At 40.0% G+C, this 21216-nt stretch overlaps 1 long non-coding RNA gene across 1 annotated transcript; it reads left to right on the forward strand.

The window, feature by feature from the left end:
• Positions 1–6215: 6215 nt before the first annotated feature.
• On the forward strand, positions 6216–19015 carry LOC118163490. Its single transcript, XR_004749077.1, has 3 exons — positions 6216–6332; positions 7008–7069; positions 18902–19015. It is a non-coding gene; the product is annotated as an uncharacterized LOC118163490 (long non-coding RNA).
• Positions 19016–21216: the final 2201 nt, after the last annotated feature.

A 21216-nucleotide genomic window follows, 5' to 3' on the forward strand; every position in this document is an offset into this window, starting at 1 on the left:
CCAATGAATGGCAGTTCCTCATCAACACCTTCTTTCTGAAATCTGTCCATTATCCTGTGCACAGCCATTTATCATGCACAGTGCTAATTAGGGTATTTGTGGTACTTGTTCAAATGCTTTACAAAACCTTATAGGTGTTATTTCTTGCCTAGAACTTTTATCAATAACATTTATAATGCTAATAAAAAAAAATGAAAACATGCTTCATGTATATTTAAATTTTTTATCTTTTATTTCACCTAGGTTTGATGTCCAATTTGTTAACTATCAGCATGATATCAGCCATTCTAATCTCCTTAAACCTTCCTGGTGCTACAACCTCTGGTCCAGAGTTCTCATTCACCAACACTTTCATATCTTTAAGAGGTGCAGTTTGTTCAGGACAGCAGGTTTAAAATTATTTCCTTGGTTATGTTGTTTAACTTTGGTATTTGATATTATAGGGCCATATCCATCACCTAACTGTAAAATCCATGCTTGGCTAACCACTTGCCTGAGCAGCATTTTAGCTTCCTTGTGTGTATGTCATCCTTCTTTATGGGTACTAAAAAAAAATGTTAATACATCCACCTTTGCCTTTTAACAGTATAAACATGTTTACTTTTTGTTTCACAAAAAAGGCAAGGACTTACTGTGACTAATTGTTTCCAAACAAAAAGTCCTGGTCTTTATTATTTTGCCTGAAATCCATCAGTCTTATATGATTCCTGAAGTCTTTATTTTCTCTTATGTATTTCTTCATTTCATAGCTTTAAGTTAGCATGAATTAATATCTATTCTTTCTTAATATTGTTTATTATCTATGCATTTTTGTTTTCTAATAATTACCTTTGATTTGCAGTTGACTGAAGGTTTGTTTGTTTGTTTGTTTGTTGTTTTGTTTTGTTTTGTTTTTGGCTGAAGTTGTTCTCTCTCCAGGGTAAATCATGACCTCAGGACATTTATGTAAATGAAACCAAAACTGGACTCAGTTTTGGCTCTCTAGGTTTACCCCCATGATTGTTTTATTTTTAAGAACAGAAGTGTTGGATCATGTTGAAACTCATTTAGTATTTTAGGCTAACATTTTTCCTTTCTTCCTTTTGGTATTGGGTACTGATGAACATCCGTGATGAAGCCTTTTATTTGGGAAGGCAGGATGCCTATACCATCTGCTGAACCAGCATGGTGTCCTGCACGCTTTTCCCATCATTACCCATTCAAAAGGGATAATGGAGAAGGAGAAAAGCATAAAGCAGGATATGATGGGGGAACTTAGGAAACCTGATCTCACTTCCTCACTCTGCTCCAGGTGTCCTCTGTTACATGGGCAAGTAACATTGACCCTCTGCCCCTTTCTTCCCGCAGGATGGAAATAACATGTCACCTCCAGAGGAGTATCTTGAGAAAGTCTTCAGTGACTATGAAGTGCTTTGGAAGTGCAATGATGGAAAATGGATAAACACATAAAACCTCCAGAGGAACCGCGTTGATACTTCTCTCCAGTCCTGACTCAGTGACAGTAGGGGTGAGTCTCCATGCATAAAATCAAAACTCTTTTCACTCTAATGGCCATGTGTGGGTAGTTTGGTGCTTCCTTCACTCTGTGCCTTCTTTGGGGACATCATTTTGTACTTGGAGTCCATCCTCTGGAAGTGGTCACTATTTGCTCCCTGAAATATTTCAATGTGTGTTTTTGGGGGGCTGCAGGCCACGAACACTTGCCCCATGATTTCTATTGCTGTTTCCCAGGTGCCATCTCTTTTTATTTTTTATTTTTCACCCAGCTGCTGCTCCTCTCCCAAATGCTGTTAACGAAGTGGACAGAACAAATCTGTTCATGTACTGGTCACACTCTACACTGCTGAGGCTTCACCACCACAGCCTTACTCAGCGTGAGATGCTGGCTCTCCTCACCCACATAGGTACAGGCAGGTACGGCTTCCAGAGCCTCACACGTTGCACGGGTTTGTGGTTGCACATGTATTGGTTGCACTTCTCTGCCAGAGTGGCTGTATGTTACCAGAAGGTTACACCAGTGGTGAAAAGTGTGATGAACTGATTCTGGTTGAAAATTATTTCTGATGTGTAGGGGAGGCAGTTTAAATCCATGTGAGTTTGTAGGTCTAGTTCACTGTGCAGTTCCCCAGATGGATATATGGGCACAACTGTGTCTATGAAGCATGGGACTGTGCGGGTGAAGGGAGGATTGCTCCTGGACACCCTTTGCTATGAAACCACAGTGTACCAGAGTTAGATAACTGCCATCATTTTTGTCATTTCCTAAATCACTCTTCTACCCATACACGTTACTTGGGCATTTTTGGCTTTAAACCCTCCATTTATGGTTCTCTCTGGACTAAGTGCCTTTCCACTCCATTTATGTCACAGCAGGACACTTCATAATCTCAAGTTACATATTTTTCCCTGCTATGCCACTGGTGTGGGTGTGATTTACACTCACCCAACAATTTACAGCAATTCTCTTATTGGCATGGATTCAGCTCTCAGCTAATCAGCGCATCAGATTCAAACACAATTCCAAAGCATCTGCAAGGAGATAAGCAAACCAGTGATGGTTCATTATTTCAGTAGCCTGTTATTGTGAATATCATGTCATGTAATAAATAAGAGAAAGTGTGACATGTTTTAATAGAGAATAAAAGATGTAAATTGTATACAAACTTCTCTCAACATAAATTCCTTTTTAACTACTCATCGCACTCTTACACAACATCAGGTAACTTGACCTTCTTAATTGCCACATTTACAGTAGAAATTTGATACCGTACTGATTGCAAATGTATTTCTAATGGATTTCCCCTAGAGATATTTCAATAAAATCTGGTGAGAACCTTTTCATTGCTTTTTGTATTACTTGTAAAAACTCTCTTCTTTGAAGCAGTCAGTTTTAACAAACGGTCATCTGTTTAGCATTTTTTTACTTTGATTTCCATTCTGGATGTCATGTTCTTTGGAATTTCTTGTAATTGTAATGGTATAAGGAGTTGGTTACAAAAGACTTCTGTTATTTCCCCAACTCCCCAACCCAAAAAAAGGGATGCAAAGTTTAAGCTTTGCATGGTTAATGGAGCCTTCAAGTCAGGCCACCTAAAAGTGACAATCAGCCTGAATAAATAAGCAAAATAAAACAATGGAAGGATATATATATATATATTTGCAATTCTGATGTCCATTATGTCTCAAAAGCACTAAACTCTTGGTGCACTGGTTTAGCTGGTTTAGCTGGTAGCTGTGTTGATGGAGGGAAGGGTGCAGTAGACATGGGAGCCTGATAGAAATCTGTAAATCTAATTCTGAAAAGAGTCTAACCTCTACTGAGGGAAGGAGGTTTTGGGTACCAGAACTCTGTGAGGCACATAGAAGCTCTTTAATTGTTATGGACTAAGTCTACACAGGGCTGAATTCTGCTCTCAGCTTGCCTGGTAAAAACAGAGAACATTTAACCAGTTTCCCTGATAAAATTCTCACAGGCTTATATGAGCAGCATAACTGTGCCGCTGAGACCAGCATTTGGTTCAGCTGCCAGCTGTGAAGAGCTCATATTGAGCCTCCTGCACAGACAAATTAATTTAGCTAAGTAGCATACCACTTCCAAACAGAGTGTAAGAGAATGTGAGAATAATAAAGACGAATATGACTATGGGTAGGAATGTGCTTTTTTCTAAGAATTGTTTGCAGAACAGTTTTGCTACCATATGTGAATACTGCTATCTATATTATTTTATTCTCTCTAATATATTAGTCCTCCTAGAAAGGTGCACAACCTTTTTTTATGTGATATCCTGTATTTCTAATTCACTGTCTCTTTTAATGTCACTCCCCAGCATTCATGTCAATCTCAAAGTTGTCTTAACTGAGAGACTGTTGTGAGGTTAAATATTGTGAGGCGAATAAAAATACTGAAGTTTGCAAACATTAAACCACAGAAAATGTTATTGTTAACAATATATTTAATAAAGTAATTGAAATTGAAAGGTAATAGTATAAAGCCAAACAGTATAAAGCCAAATAGGAATACTTTTTTTTTTTTTTTTTTTTTTTTTTTTTTTAATAAATTTATCTTTTACTTCAAGATAACTCAGTTAAATGAGTTCTATGAAACACTCATATGCTACTTCACACTTTCAGGGTAGCTGGAGAAAAAAGCATCTCTTAAACATTGAACATAATTGCACATAAATCATAAAATAAATGTTGTCCTTCAAATGGGGCTGTCCTGTAATGAATGCTTCTTCAAATTTATTAAGGCAGCTAGAGGGATTCCTGTAACAAGATGCTGGGAGGAAGCCTGTAGCTCAAATCAGTCTATGAAAAATATTTCCCTCCCTTTCACTAGATCATTTTGCTTCAAGTTATTATAAATACAAAAGCTCAATCAAAAGAGTGCAAAGTTTTTGCTGGAAATGTGCAGGGCACCCTTAGTCCTCTCTGGGCTGCAGTGCACTCCAGGCTCACGCTGGACACAAAAACTCACTGCTGTGCAGTAACTGGCTATTGAAACAACAAAGCACCGCACTGAGATATTCTTTAGCCATAATAATGCTTTAAAACTTCCTTTGTGTATCTGTAAATGAAACCTATGCATCTCTCAGGGAAACTTAAAGGAGGATAGTTCTATTACCCCTTGCCTCTTGTTAATTTTCATACGAAGTTTAGAACAATTAATGAATAGAATTTCCAGAGGGTGGAAGAAAATGTTGGGATTTTTTTTTTTTTTTAAGTTAAAGGAAGTAAAATACTTGCAGAAAGATCTGCATCTGCTAATCACATTGCCAGCTGCTTAAGATCTACATTAGTGTTTTCACTCCAGAGTTTTCATTAAGAAATTCACTCAATGTCTTTTACTAAGAGCAGCCAAACAGACATCAGCAGTGAACTTCCTTCTTTATTTCAATGATTTAAGTGAAAAAATAAAGATTCACTGAACAGAGTGAAATTGTCAGAGCTCAGGATTTTTCCTCTTCCTGTCCCCCTCGCTTTAACTAGGGGTTGTGAACATATTTTCTGTTTTATGCAGCCTTAGATTAATGGATAATCTTGGCTCATCTACGACTATACGCTGGGTATTCCCTTCCCAGCTGACCATGTCATCTGGCATGTTTGCACAGTCCTGCTGTGCCTTGCTCGCGTGCTGAATAAACAAACTTTTTTTTTTTTTTTTTTCTTTTTTTTCTCCCTGTCTTTACTCTCATTTCCTGTGCTCTCCTTTTATTTCAATGGGCCCTTTAACTTCATCTGAGCTCTACAGTGGATCTACCCTTACCATTGTAAACCTTGGCATGGCGTTATAAAATTGCCACATGACAAGTGTCTTGCACTGGTGACAAACTTACTGCCTTTGCCCCTCCATGTTCCTAAGGAATTCATTGGGCTGCTCTTGTTCAAGACCATCTGCTCTCTGCTCTCTGAGGACCCGCATCAGTTTGGTAGAGCCCAGCAAGTTAAAAGAAAGTAACTCCTAAACATAAAATCAAGCCCCAAAAACTCAAGAGTGGAAAACTCCTTGGACTGTTGCCATTTCTGAAAGGAAGAATATGGGTCAGTGTTCATGCTTCAGGATAGATCGGATAGATACTGTGTGTTAGGAGGAAGTATGCTTATAAAGGATTTTCCATAGTTATAAGCAAAGCATAAAAAATAAAGTTATTCTACCCTACAGCAGTATAAATTCAGCTGCTTGAAGAAACTCTAAACCAATGACACTGGTCACGCGAGTTGCCTAGTCATGTTCTATCTTTCCAAATGATTAAAAAATGCCAAAGAAGGAGAGATTGTCAGGTTATTTAGAGTAAAGTCATTATCTAAGCAATTTTTCCCCCTTGTTCCTGAGGCTCCTTCCTGTCTCAGAGTTAATAATGTTTTTAAATTTTAGAAACTGATTGTGACAGATGGCTCCTATGTGCGGTTGCATGAGTGCATGGTGGATGTTTGTGCACACTTGTAGCCCAAGAGCTAAGCAGGAAATATGATTTTTGCCTTGTGTGCGTCACTTGGGTAAGAAACACAAAACCAAGCGAGTGTCAACTGAGCGTTATTTTTATGGCTGTATCATATCACTGGTGGATGAGATTAACAGGGAAGGTGTCAGTACAGGAAACTGAGGGCTATAAATTCTCTGTGCTGCAAAAAGGCTGTGTAAGGTCCAGCAAGCCCTGCACTGACTCACCAGATGCTTTAAGGTTTCTTCAGGGACTTATGAGAGCCTGAGAGATCCCTTCCACTTCAAGCACCATCAGGTGTGCTGTTAAAGGAAGATGCCTCTGCCTCTGCCACCTGACTGCTGCAAACTGCTGCAAGGATTGCAGAGGATTTCAGTCATGTCTAGGCAAGTGAGTCAGATTTTGTGACTTGAGCTGGGAAGTAGCTGATGCCCTCCTCAGTCTCTCTGGTTTATCTGTGACAGTGGGGCTTCCTGATTTCAGAATGATGGGGCAGAGAGAGATCTGAAATGTGCTGATTAAAGTGAAAAAGCAGGACCCCTAACCTTGCCTAGAAGCTGTGGTCTTTCAGAGGTTTGGTGGATTCTGTGGTGATTTTCCTAAAATTCAGGACTAAATTTTTGGCTGGTTCAGGTTTTGGAAAATAGCTATTCAGGTTTGGAGATCACTTGAAGGAGTTGTGGCTGCTCTCTGAATGTCTCTCCCATGTTCCCAAGAACCCTTGTTTTCCCCTGTAGGATCACCTCACCAATTAAATTTTAATTTAAATCTGAGGCCATTTCCTCCACTAGTACAGTCAAGGGAAGCTTAGCACTAACAGGCAGTCAGATATATTGTGAACTGCAGCTGTATGTCTTATAAATATTTGCTTGTATTAATTGTTCTTTATGTATGTATAATATGTAATATACCTTTATTAATGATAGTCAGTATCATAGAATATCCTGAATTGGTAGGGACACACAGGAATCATTGAGACCAACTCCTTGGTAATGAATAAGTTTCAGGAGACAAGATCTGTTCCCAAGAATTGTATTATGCTTTTAATCAATCTGTGTAAAACAGGTGCCTGAGCTTAAGTCTGGAGAGGTCCCAGGAGATATTATTTGACCTGACATCATCACAAGGTATACAGATCTCAATTTTCAGTTTACAATGTTTTGCTTATTCAACACAGTTGCTCATATGGTTTACTATGACAAGTCTTCAGTTGAGTTTATGATATGTCTATATTTTATTTATGTGATGTTCTTTCAATACTATTTTAGCAATTCTGGTAATAGTATTATGAAACAGAAAAGAGACAGAAGTAGTCCCAGCAAGTTCAAGAAATCCTACATACATTGGTTTCTGCTTCTCAGTCCAGACCTACCAAACGCATATTGTGCTAATATTAGTCTGGTGCAGGAACCAACACACCTATAGCATATGACAGATCTCTTGTCACAGATAAAAGCTAATTTCTGCTCATATGTACTCTTGCCATATCAAAATATTTTTAGGATATTTGTTAGGAATATTTTTCTGAGTGAGCTGAACAGACAAAATTATATTTATTCAAAACCACTAAAAATGTCTCTTTCATAAAATAAAATTATTATTTAAAAGTAATTTATATATATATATATATATTTCCAATTACTTTCCTCATAAGTCTGGGAGAATCACTTTCTACACAAGATTTTCATCTTAAAAATAGCTTTTCTGACTTAACTATGACAGAAACATCCTCTAGTGTGAACAAGTTTTCTTCAGGAAGGAAAGGAGTGTTTTTGGAATATGATTCCTGGAAAAACTAATCAGTATGAAAGGGAAATGGTCAGCAGCATCTGTGTAACTTTTGAGGAAAAAAATTAAGTAATTCTAGTGCATGAGATAATTTTCAGAAACAGGAAAGCATGTTGTTTTCCTCAGCCACATGTACGGTACTTCTTACCTCTCCCCTGGGGGAGCTCTTTGGCTTTTGGTTTTCACCTTGGAAGATCTGAGAAGGAAATAAAGATGAGATAGTAAGTTATAATTTAAGGTATGTGCATATGACAACCTTCTCTGTCTGTGCTCTTCAGTTAACTTTACTGATCTTAATCAGTAATGTGTTATGGCCCTGTATTCTCCCAACATACATGTAATCCTATAGCTTTTTTTTTGTCTTTTTCTAGGAACTGTAAGATGGTTAGCCACAACAGATAAGGCAACTGGAGGTTTATTGTACACACAGGCACCTCTGTCATGGTAGCCAAGGTCTCATGCTTGGGAAGAGGGCAGAGGAGGTCTCTCGTTGATCCCCATCTGTGTGAAGGACACAAGGTTCCACATTTGGTGGGTGGCAGGAGGCATTAAGTGCTGCCCGAGGGGTGCAGGCTAGGGCTAGGGCTGTGGCCCTTCACGTCTTGTAAAACGTCCACCGTGAGGAACTGGAAGAAGACAGGGGGACGGAAAAAGATGAAAGAAAAGGGAGATTCTGAATGCCCCAACAGCACTGACGTCTTTTTGGCCATGGCCTCTGGAAAACCTGCCAACCTGGGAAAGAGGACATTGTCTCCTTTCCAGCTCTGGCCTGCTCTGTGCTCCTCAGCAAGTCACTTTACCTCCATATCTTGATGTCTGCCCACTGCCCTCCTCTTCTGCCTTGTCTGCTTTGATTGCAAACCCTTTAGGAGAGGGATGATTGCTCCCTGCATGTTTGGAAAAGCTATCACCATGGTGGCTGTTTTTTTTCCTGTTAAATGACACTGTCACACAATAACAAGAGGTACCCCTAGACCTCGTAAGATATCTATGCTTTTAAGTGTGCTTCAAAAGGGGAATCATGGTTTCTGATGGACTGTAGACATCTGAAGGGTGTAGCCTGTGGTCTCTTTGAGTGCTTTTGAGTTCTCATCCAAAAAGACCCACTAATTAACTGCTGTTCTGATTGTGGTTTATTTTTTATCAGCAATACTACTCTTTTATACAGGAACTGACAATTACCCAAAGACATATTTTCAAAGAAACACCCTAATCATGCAATTCTGGTTTCCATCATACCCTTAAAGGGACCTTTTCTGATCTCACTCCCACCCTGGCAGACAGGAAGAGTTTATTCTGACTTTGTAAACTAAAACAGGCAAACCAGGAGAAAGATGAAAACTGCAACTGTTTATTATATAGAATACAGTTATTTTGGTGTCTTGCCAGTAGTGCTAGAGTACCAACAGATGTTCCACAGGTGATTAGAGCCTACACAGGTAAACACACGGAAACTATGTGGGTTATGATACGGCTGGAGTTCGTAGCCTTGGGTTAAGTTACAAGAGCCTAGATAAAATCCACCCGCCTGAATATACCTTGCATTTGCTATTTTCTTGGGTTGAAAATCATTTCCTGAGGGAGGTTCTTGGGTCTTAATGTTGTCTTTGATAGAGGGAGCCAGATTTTTTTTATTTTATTTTTTATAACTCAAGGAAAATATTTTATATATATATATATATGGAAGAGAAATGGTTATAGCTAGAAACAAGTCATTTCTGGCTTCCAGATTTGGAAAGCCAGAAGTATCGTGCATCATTTTTGTGTGCAATATAGGAACTTGGACTATAAAAAGACCAGGCTAAGCCTAGGTGGGGACAATGGCTGGTTTTGGAGGGAAGAGGTGACCCTGTGGAGATGAAGCAGTCCAGGCTGTAAGGCTGGATCACTTCCCAGAGTTAGTGTTTCCCCGATAGACTTATTGCCTAGTTCTCTGCTGCAAGCCAGACATACTACAAACAACATTTGATCGGGGCACTTAGCGAAGGAGGGCATTTTCACATTTTCCTTTTTCTATTAAATTACCTTTATTTCTTGGGTGGCAGAACGTGCTGCAGGACGTGCCGCAGCTAATACTACAGAACGGGCATGAGGACGGGGTTTTGCCCTGGGGAGTACTGGGTGTATCAAGACCTCCCACTCACCCCGCTCCCTCTGCTGCCCCACATTTGCTCCAAAGCCTGGAAGGCAGAAGACTTTCAGGCCCACAGTTAATTCCAGTGGGAAATGGCAGAAATGTTATGTAGAAAATTGCGTGGTAGGGAACTGCTGAGTTTTACACATTGACTTCAATGGGGTCTTTCATACTGCTGAAAGACCAGAATCTGATCCTATGCTATACTTTCTCTTGGATGTAACCTAAGAGGGAAAGCGGGAGACTGAACATTATATTTTAGGAATCTGGCCCTTAGCCTTTGATTTTATTCCAGAGTGGAAGTAGCAATGTTTGTAGCTCCCACGTTACCAGTATGTATATCATTCATTCTAGACAGCATCACCTTTGTTTAAAGATGCTTTTAGACATAGGACTGAATGTATTGGGTGTGCTGATGTTTGGCCTTGTTTTCTTACCCGTATACCTGCAGGTCTTTTATGGCTGTAGTCTTCTGTTGATGCATATGTTTCTGGTCTAAAGGCAGTCTTTCACAGCATTGTTAACTGCAGTATGCAGTTAACAGAGAGCTATGGCAAACACCTGCCTTCTGTAGTTGCCTTTTTTTTTTTTTTTTTTTTTTTTTTATACATAGTCTCCATTGTGTTGTGTTTATCTTTTATATATGCAGACATACATAAATACTTGCATACATATTGCACACATAAATACATATATGTGTAAAAAGGTTCTGGAGGCTGTCACGAAATAGTAACAGTGCATCAGCTAATGCATTTAAATGTCTCTAATCTCATCAATTTCATATATTAACTTGTTTTCAATGTTAATTTTTTTTATATCATTGTGCATTTTAATGAGCAGTGAGAGATTAATGAACAATTAGCAATACTCTTATAAAGCATGCACATCAAGTTCTATTTTTAAGTATACTTTTAAGGAACATTAAAATACTTTAATTAAGGGTCCAGAGCTTTTACTTCCATCATGCTGCACCTGTCTCTATATTTTTAAGGGTAAGAGAAGAGTTAAACAATGGTAAATGAACATGTTTTTCTGAATCAATAATTATTTTTGTCTTGGAGCACACAAAGCTACTGTGTTAATGTGCAAATATTTTAGTGTCTACTTGGCATTACAGAACTGGAAGTAAGGACAGAAAAATGTAAACCTGGGCATGTTAAAACCTGGGCAGGTGTAAGCTCTGGTGAACACTTCATAGACCAATTAAAGCTGTATTTGTGAATTGATCTTTAAAATGAAAGCTGTGTGAACATGGAGAGAATAGGTCATTTTGAAAAAGATGCTTTTACCAATATGTACTAGTTGCCAGTTTTCTAGTCCTAGTGTAAGAAATAGAAAAGCTATGCCTTATAATGTGGAGAGCTGCAGAAGCACCAGCTCTCTTGTCCATTGAAGTGGTTGATGCCCAACAACTCTGTAATGGGTAATCTGGGTGATTCTAAAAGGTGCTGCCATGGGACCATGTGCATAGCTAAAGTCATACTGCAACTTCCACCATGGGAAAGAAGAGAAATACAACATGTATTTTTTAAAATGTTATTTCTCTGGGCTGGAGTAGAAAAGTCTTCCCAAAGACAGAGGCCAGTGTTGAAGAATGCAAGAATGCCAGGCAGGGAGGTATTGTGTAACACAGAAAATTACCAGAGTTTTTAGTAACAACAAAGGAAAAGGGCTTCCTGTCTTTTTTATGTATTATGGCTTTCCAATCACTGTCGATATTCCCCTGCTAGGACAGGCTGGCAGCCCCCAAAGAGCAGCTCCTCCAGATGACTGTGTTCACTTGTAACACATTTCCCATCCAACCGTTCTGAGATGCTTTCCAGTTTAAATGCAGCCCCAAATCAGCCATTTACAAGAAGCTTTTGCAGAACAAGTATGCTTTGAGAACAAGCACAAACCTGTAACGTTCCTCTCCATCTTGAAAGCATTTCAAATGCCTCAAGTTTGGAGGAGAAAAAATAGCATAATCTGAGGCCTCAGAGGTGGAGTAATTTAGGTTTCCAAACATGTCTCATGCTGTTAAGCATTGGACACATTGAGAGGTGGCATGGAAATAGCATCTCTGAGTTAAAGCTGAGTAGCATCTTGGAAAAGCTAGTGTTGAGGATAAAATATTAATAAAACAGGAGTTTGTCAACCAGCATGTTGTGAACTGTAAATACAAGACTGTTAAAAGCCAGCCTTGAAGGTCCCGCAAAAGCACCCCCTTGGGTAAGGAGAGACAGTTCGCCAAAGAAGCTACAAGCTGTCAACAGGAACAGTTATTTGAAGGATTTGTGAGGGTGCAGCTTCCCCTGCAGATCAGGTGGTGACATTTCAGAGCCATTTCATCAGGGGAGGGGAGTGAGATGTACAAGGCAATAATCTTAGAGCATTGTGATAGCATTCCCTAAAGGGAGAAGGAAAAATAAATTAGATCAGTGATCTCCCTGAGCAGAGCTGCCAGTTGTTTGTATCTCTGAAGGGAACGTGCAAGTTGAGATGACAGTGCTAAGGAAAGAGGAGAACTCGTTTGTCCAGATGTACAAATTTATTACTTTTATTGTAGTAACACTGTGAGTCCCTGTTGCAGGAGGTCATTGACAAATGCCGATTAAACAGCCCCTTTCTGAAGTGAAGCCATAGTAGAGTAGAGCAGATAGCCAGGTTTGGAAGTGTTGTTTCCCTTGAGGTGGTGTATTCAGAAGTGTCAGAGGCCTGTTGGCCACTGCTACTGCTGCCCAGGAAGCAGGGTTTGCAAGAAGAGACCTTGAGGTTTTCAAAGATACCTTAGGCCCTGAAATACATTTGTGGTCTTGACTAGCACTGGTGTCCCTCATTACCTTGCAGATGCAATGTCTTAAAAATGCAGTCCAAACTTCTGCTTTTTAATGCAGTATATGCTACTAATCACTTGAAAATCAGCATTTTTCCCCCTTTATAATGAGTCTGAGCTCTTTATTTGCATGTAGATGGAGTTTTGCCAGAAAGGATTATGTCAAGTGGTTTCACTCAGCAGTGTGAAAACTTGTGTGCTTGTCTCTGCAGGTACAGAAGGGTGGAAATCAGGCAGTTGCAAGAATGTAAGTAATGAATCCATTTGTGCATGTGACTTTTTCCAGGGAACAAACGGGTGTATAAGTCTTTGAAAATGTTACTCAAAATGAGACAGAATTTTCCTAACCCAAATGTTAAAGCCTGTCTAAACATACAAAGATGGCTTTGTGTGACAACCTTCCATTGCTGCATAAAATTTTATGTGCAATAATCAGTAATTAATTGGGAAATTGCTGCTGGTGATTTTTGTAAGCTATTCCTGACTTTAAGCCATCTTGATTAGAAAATCATAAAAGTTTTCATTTAACTTGTGACCTTAGTATCCCTTGACTTCAGTGGGCTGCAGACGAGGCCAGAAGTGAGTGGACATTCATATTGTTCTGTGATTGAGGTCTTGCCTATTGAGCAATGTCACCTACATTTCCTCACAGCCACAGCCTACAAGCTTGGCTTTGCCTTGTCAGGAGGTTGTTTAGGCTCTGGCATGAGGAGGTGATACTGAGCTGAGTGTTTATAAGGGATATTTGTCTTGGCACAGGCATAGGTTGTTTCTTTGCTGTCCTGTCTCTCCTACTGACCAAAACAAGTGTGAGCACTACCCTCCACCCCTATTGATGGCAAAGTTCAGAGCCACAGGACTAATATCTTAGAGCTTGCTATCTGCCTAAGGTGATATGGAAATAACGGTAGTGACTGATACCTCCCACAGGGTTCTAGTGGGGGTTTTAATGCTGCAGCTTGCAGTGGAGACAATGTGAAGTGTGTAATAGTGTAGCATGTAGCTTGGGGTCATTGCTAAAGGGGAGGGGTGTCATAGCTTTGGAAACTTTCTTCCTCAGTCCTGGCCCCAAGGTGGGGATACGATTGCCTTTCTGACTTGGGTCATCTCCTTAGCAGCAACATCTGCATTTTCCCTCAGAGTTAATATTTTATTCCAGGAAGACTGCAATGTTTGGTGGAGCTTTTCCTCGCTGCAAAGCATTTAGTGCTGTGCTGAGTTTTGTCATGCCTAATAACTGAGATGATTCAGCCTTTCAGAAGGATAGCAGTGGTCCGAACCAAAGTACTAGTTTAATATCTTCCGACAGAACTAACATTAACACTTTCCCCACCAACAACGTGTAACCTTCACTTGGCCTTGCCACTACCAACAGCTTTTCTATTTCATGGGCAACTACCTCCTCCCTTCTCTAAGCCAAAAAATACAGAATCTCCCTGTTTCTTTAACACGGAAAATAAGTAATTAATTTCTAGTTATACTATGGAGCCAACAAAGATCAGCAACCATGAGAGATGAAGGATGAATTATTTTAGTAAAAAGTTTCTTTGAAGGGATGTTTTTAAAGGAGATTGATGGCAATGAGGGGGCTGAAAGAGAAAGACTATCCATTAAGGAAGATCTAGCATGACCCTAAGCAGAAGCTGTTTTTTTGGGGAGGAACTAACTGCTTTTTAGCTTTGATTAATTACTTGAGACCAGAAATTCAACATTTAACAGCACTAGGTCCGCTCTGGGAATGAACTCACTGGGAATCACTGATGCAAAGCTAACAGTTGAGAGTAATGTCCAGACAAGCCAACTATTTTAGAGTTTCGTATTTTTACGTCTGTGTGCAAAGAGCCAGTGCTGTAGTTTATCTGACAACCTCTCAGTCAGAGGCTTTTGTGCTCAGGATGGTACAGCAGCACAAGCTGCAGTATAAGATCAAATTTAGTCATAAGCAGGAAAGTGTTGTTTCCACTTCTGATCATGTACTTGAGTGGGAAGCCTATTCTTGACTTGGTAGATGATGTTTAGGAACATGTCTGACATGAAGAGAAAGCAAATGTGAATAACTGGGTTTATTCAACTTGATAAGTAAACTGCCCAGCAGGTTATCAGCCCAGTTCAGTGCAGAAGTTCACTTACCCAAGTTTTCCATGAAAGACATCTTCTTCTTTACAGAGAGACAAGTTCTTTGCCAATTTTTATGAAGAGAGAGTATTTGGAAGCTTTACGTCTGAATGAAAGCAGCAAAGAAACAGCTTAGAAAATGTTATAAACCAACACATAGCTAAGTATGTCCAGTCTAAAAGACACTTCTTGGCTGAATTACAGGCAGAGAGGACTCTGGCTGCAGTGCACTCTAGATGCTGCATCTTCCCTCTGTGGGGTGGGTCTAGAAGGGAATCCAGCTACTGTTTGCAGCCCTTCTCTCCTCACCTCCTGTTGCTGTGGCCTGCTCACAAGCTCTCCCATGTCACAGTGCCTGTGGGAAAAATGTGTGCTACAACTGTGCAGTGCCCACACCTTGAAAAAAGAAATAGGAAATCTGTGCTCACGGTAAAATGTGGAGACTCTTAAACTCATTCCTTAAGTTTGAGAGGGAGGGAGTCAGGGATTAGACATATGGGGATGTGTTAATGGAGATACTTCTCCACAAGCTTCAGCCAAGATCTCTCAAGGCTCATAAATTTGATTAGTAGGACATTTGTTTTTGTTGTTGCTGAATTATATGGATCACTAAGTAGCTTTTTTCCCTCTTTTTTTTTTTTTTTTTTTTCCTTATTATTTGCAAAGTCTCTCATCTCAGATAAAAAGAAACTGCCAGAATAATGAAACCAAAATTACCAGGCTTTCATTTCATTGCATATGCTTTAGCAAAATTCATGTTATTCTTCATGGGTGTTTTCCTTCCTGAAATAGCAAGATTTCTTGTTCATAATGGAAAAGGTCTTGACAATGTCCTTGTGAAGTGTATTATTTCTGCCAAGTCATTTTACAAACTACAGCAAGATTTCAAGGTCCAAGACAAGGCCAGTCTCCTCTGAGCCGGCAGTCCTGTAGATTCCGCAGCCCACATGTCATCCAAATGAATGGAAAAGCCCCTCCTGACTTATTCTGCTGATGAACTGAAACACTCAATAAATGCAGAATGTTGACTGACTAAATTAAACAGCAGCAAAGAAGAGAATCTGCAGTTTCCTTTTCTTTCAGTAGAGAAATCTGTATTTCCCTCAAGAGCCTTTTTAAAGACCTTCAAACTAAAGCTCATGAGACTGAAGTGCCATCAATTAATCACAAACTGAGTTTCCCGTGCAAGACAAACTGCAGCTTTCAGGACTGATGTTTGAAATTCTGGGCTGCTTTCACAGAAGCACCTGTCTGCCGTGTCTTGCGGTTTAATTTTTTCATTTTTTTTTCCCCCTGTATTCTCTAATGATGAGTCAACCATCTTTTGAATTATTACTCTGGCATCAGTGTTACTGAAGGGAACATCTGAAAGGGAGGTGGGGTTTTCTGAGAAGAAAGAGCTGTTCTGTTTTTCGCAGTTGTAAGGACATATATTCAAAACAGAATCTCCTTTTAAGTTAAAACTCAGTTCCTGTAACAGACTTAGCTACCTGTTTTAGGAAATTACTTTTATGTAAACCTTTTTTTTTTTTTTGTTTTTTTTTGTTTGGTGTTTTTTGTTTGTTTGTTTGTTTTTGAGGAGAATTATTTGAGGTTAGTAAACAGAAGCACCCATTTGGTTCACATATCTTCTATTTCAAGAAGACTTTGGTGTTTGGGTTTTTCTACCTTTTTCTTTGATATTCTCCTAGCAGGCTTGTTCTTACTTAAAGCATATTTCAGGCAGTTCTGCTACACATTTCTTTTTGTACGCTTTGTGTTTACAGTAGGTCTCTTTCTTTAACTGATAAATTACGCATTCTCTCTTGTCTGTACCAATAACTGTTTTCTCCAGGTCAGCATCTCACTGCTTTGTGAAGGTGCAAAAACTCTGATTAAACAAACAAACACAAACAACGTCGTGTGTTTTGACTAGAGTTAAATAAAAAGTGAGATGCAATGTAACATATTTTAATCTCTCAGTTAACATATAAAATGTAAGAAGTGAGCTATGAATTATTTCTTTATATGATCAGACATACGACATTAGGACAGGAAGGTCATAGCTTCAGACAGAGACACACAGAACAGCGGGAGATTTCCACAGCTCATTTAAAATAGGTTCATAGTTTTCTGGCATCTCTAGACTTCTGGGTATTGTTGCTAAGGAAAAATGAAACTTGAAGACAAGGGAGGTTTGAAATCTGTTGTTGCTTTCTGTGCTTTTTGACTAATTCCATCTTTCCTGTGTGAGCTTTTATTTTATTAACAATTTACCTATCATGTTGTTGTGCATCACTCCAGTGAAGAAGTAATGCTCATGCAGCTGTGCAGCTTTATTCAGTGTTGATTTCTGTAAACTTTTTAGGCATTATTTATATGTTGGTAGCTCCTTCCTGTCCAGCCTGTACATTCAAAGTACTGTAAGAGCAACAGTTGCAGTTTCTGTACAGGGAGAAGGGGGATAATGCTGCAGACAGTAAACACCTAACATTGTCCCTTTGCACGGGGAGTTTTCCAGAGGCCCCTATTAGACATGCAGTTCAGCCCCTGTCTGGGGAGGCACTGCTGGATCAGGTCACCAGCTGCCGCTCAAGCTGCTGTGTGGTGTGGGTTGGTGCTAAGCATAGCTAGTTGCAATGATCTTTTAATATGCCAGGAAATGCCTGCCTACCTGTGGGCTCTGTGTTGCCTCTTTTCCTCAGCAGTGAAGCTGTGGCAGGAATTCTGGAAGAGAATTTAGGAATAACAGATGTTGCAGCCAAGGCACTCCAAGGGGGCAGAGGAAAAGCTTTTTTCTTCTTCTACTTTTTTTTTTTTTTTTTTTTTTTTTCATTTGAAGAACCTCTTGATCATAAGCTACACCCATATATGTGCCACAGAATCAGCAACAGTCCAGTGTTTAGAAAATCAGCTAGCTAGCTGATGTGGAGGTACCTGCTGGGGTGCCTGCTGAGGTGTGGAGGGAGGAAGGCAGAGTGAGAGCAATCTCACGTAAATGCTGCTCATACAGGTTTGCATATCATGTGCATAGGAGCTGCCTTATGTAAAAGCAATGAAAAAAATGCTATTGGAAAGAAACGCTGCTTTGTGGGCATCTTGCATGCAAATACATCTGTGAGCACATCTGTGCTGGGATCCAGACATAGATACAGATCATTAACATCTATTTTCTGAAGGTGATCCAAAGTATCAATCACCTGAATTACTGCAGTAAAACCTGTCTTTTAATGAAACAAAAGTGAGATGTGAAAATAAAGGTAACCTACTTCTTAATGTTTATAGAAGATAAAGGTTTAACCACAAGTCTTTCATCAAATGGAAGACAGTAGGAAAAAAAGTTTTGAAAATGCCCTTTGGCTGCTCTTTACTGTGTGGTGAAACCTCACAGTATCTCACCTCATATACTATATGGGCCCTGAAGGCAGCTGGAAATGTTTAGAAATATGTCTATTTTGGTACATGGCTGCCTCTCTATCTGTTATATCCAGCAGTGTTTCAGGGAAGTGTTTCACTGCAGCATTTGCCTAAATGAAAAGCCCAGACCAAAGTGTGAGATGGTAAATGGCGCTCGAGGGTATACAGCAGTCTAAACGGTGCCCTCTGTTAAAAGAATCAGCCACCTGACTGCTCATTAGTTAGCAGTAAATAATGAGGAATAGCTTGAGGCAGGAGCTCAGAAGTGCAGATGTCCCAGAATATTCACCCAGTTTGTGGTGTCATGAGATCTGTAGTGTCGTAAGGTAAAATACACTTAATCCCTCTTCTGAGTGAAGTAAAGCATTTTACAGTCTTTGTGGAGTCTAGTAATTTTCTATAATCTTTTCAGAGAGGATATCAAAAAAGAAAAAAAGCAAGGTCCATAAGATCGGGCAATGACTGTGTACTTTCCCCCTTCCTTGTCACATTGCATACCAAAAAGACATTTAGCAATCTGTTTCTTAGCTAAATTTTATGTTGCTTTGTATTTTGGGTGCCATCTATGTCAGAAGATATTTGTTTTTATAAGCATTAAAGTAACAATGAAGTTTCAGTCCCATTGAAACTTGGTCTCCTCAGTGCCTACATTTTCCCTTTCCTGAATGCTTGTCCTCTTCCTTTTTTCCGTAGGCCATGCTTTGAGTGCAGCTCCCAAGTTGTCTGAGGCCACATGAACTGACAATCTGTATGGGAAGATCAGAGTAAAGACAGAAGTCAAGGCTTGTTCTCTGTATCTAGCTGGGTACAACAACCCTTGCACTGGTGAGTAGGAGATACTTCTTGTCTGGATCAAGGAGAGTGAGTAGGAGATACTTCTTGTCTGGGCAGCGCATCACATCTCAGCTTCAGACTCCAGTAGATCCCACCCTTCAGGTGTCGTCTCCTGTCATCCTCTTGCTAGAGCTCACTACAAGACCCGTGTTGGTGTTTCTTTGATGTGCATGGCCTACTCTCATACCAGACAGTCTGGTGTAGGGGTGCAGCCAGGTGTCTCTGCACAGGGGGATACTCCAGGCAGACTCTGATGACATGGCTGTTACATGTTTTTCAGTCATTCACTACTGTAATCACTGTGTGTGGGTGTGCTGGTTGAGGTCCCTGCCTTTTCTTCTATGCCCCACTCACTGTGGTTTTCTTACCTCCTCCTTACAGTAATTTGCCTCTACTTGTGGCCTATTTCTGTGCTTTGCATGTTCCTTGTCTTAACTCAGGACACCAACCTGAACCCCACTCTCTTCCTGTCTTTTTACCTTTCAGCACTGTGTCAAATCCTGTTTTGCTGAGAATTTTGAACACTCTGGTGTGAAACATCAAATAGGCATTACTTGGCAGCTACCTAACCCCCTTAACCATGTGAAAGCATGCAGAAAATAGGACCCACTGCTGAGGGTGCTCTGCCAGGAAGGGGTAACTCCATCTGTGTCCTCCTTAGTGTCCTGAGGCCACCTTCACTCTTGGCCTCTTCTCTCCTGCTGATGTTGTCTTGGGTCTTGTACGTGCTCAAGAGATGTTGTCTGCATGGGGGTCCAAGCTCAAAGGAAGAGGGGATCGCCATTAAATTGCCTCTGAACAGCACCAGACCAGAGAAGGCTGCCATGTGGCTGCTCTGTGGGCTTTATTCTGTGAGACAATTGATCTAGCATGTTTTATGGCCATTAAGCTTTCATATTCTCTATTTCTCTCTGTGTCATGAATTCACACATAGAGAAATTTAAAAAGAAAAAGCAAGTGTAAAGCGGGAAATACAACCTCAGAAAACTCTCCATAAAATCCACAAATTAAGGGCAAGTACATCATGAAAGTATATTAGTCAGAGAGCTATAAATTCCAGCAAATTGATTGTCAAATATAATCAAAAACATACTATAATACATAATAAGTTGAAATAAATACCCTAAGCCAACCTCAGGTTGTAAATGTTTAAGATTAGTCTTTCATGCCACATATACACCTGAAAGAAGGTTTAAAAAGAAAAAATAAATAAATAAAAAGGAAGGAAATAGTTTTGTGTCTTAAAAATTGGGATTGACATTAAAATGTGGTCCTTTGACTTACATGCAGAAATTGACCACAAGCCACTGAATGGCTTTAAAGATTTTCATGGCATAGATGTGTTTTCATGCACTGGCTGACAGTGACCAGCTTCTTTTTCTTAAGCCCAAGGGGAAGCTTTGGGTGGTAGTCCTCAAAGAATGTGTCCTGTTCGCTGCCTGGGGAGGTGAGAAATGCTGTAATGGGAGGTTTGCATTGAGCAACTGGTGTGGCAATGCCATGGCTTGACTGCAGCATGGCTGTGGCTGTGTCCCAGCTCTGGGTGCTCCTTTCCACCCGCAGTGAGCTGCGGACTGCCTGGAGCACCTCAGTTAAGGATGACCATTGTCTCCATGGCAGGAGACCTCCTGGAGATAGCTCATGGTTTGCTGCATTCACCAGGGCCTGCTGAACACTGCTGGGCTGAAGAATTTCAGATCACTTGTCAACTTGCTGTGTGCTTTCTTTTAAAACAAAACACTTATTTTAGTTTTCAAAGTTAACATATGGACCTACTAGCCCAAAGCTAGCAAGAGCCTGTATTTAATCAAATAGTGTGCAATTGTTTCTATTTGTAATCCAAAAAGATCTGACCAGGATTCCCAGTGCTTAGGCTAGAAGCCGGTTTCTTCTTTATTTAGTATATATTCAGTACCAGTTGCCTAGGGTGCCTTCCCGTCTGCATTATTAATGTGATATAGGCCTGCGGTTTCCAGTATCATATACATGGAATTTCTTTTCTCAGATCCTGAGCAATCTGAATATAATCCTCCAGTGGGAAAGCTGTTTAAAAGCCATGGCACCGGGCCTTCTATTTGAAACCTTTTTGCTTAAAATGAGGAATGTGTGATGTCAGAGCCTCCCGCACTGCCTCCGAGCCAGGCGTCTGCGTTATTAAGGACACTTTGGCTTAGCCAGAAGTTAGTTATGTC

The sequence above is a fragment of the Oxyura jamaicensis genome, chromosome 3 (genome assembly GCF_011077185.1).
Source record: "Oxyura jamaicensis isolate SHBP4307 breed ruddy duck chromosome 3, BPBGC_Ojam_1.0, whole genome shotgun sequence".
Taxonomy (NCBI): Eukaryota; Metazoa; Chordata; class Aves; order Anseriformes; family Anatidae; genus Oxyura; species Oxyura jamaicensis.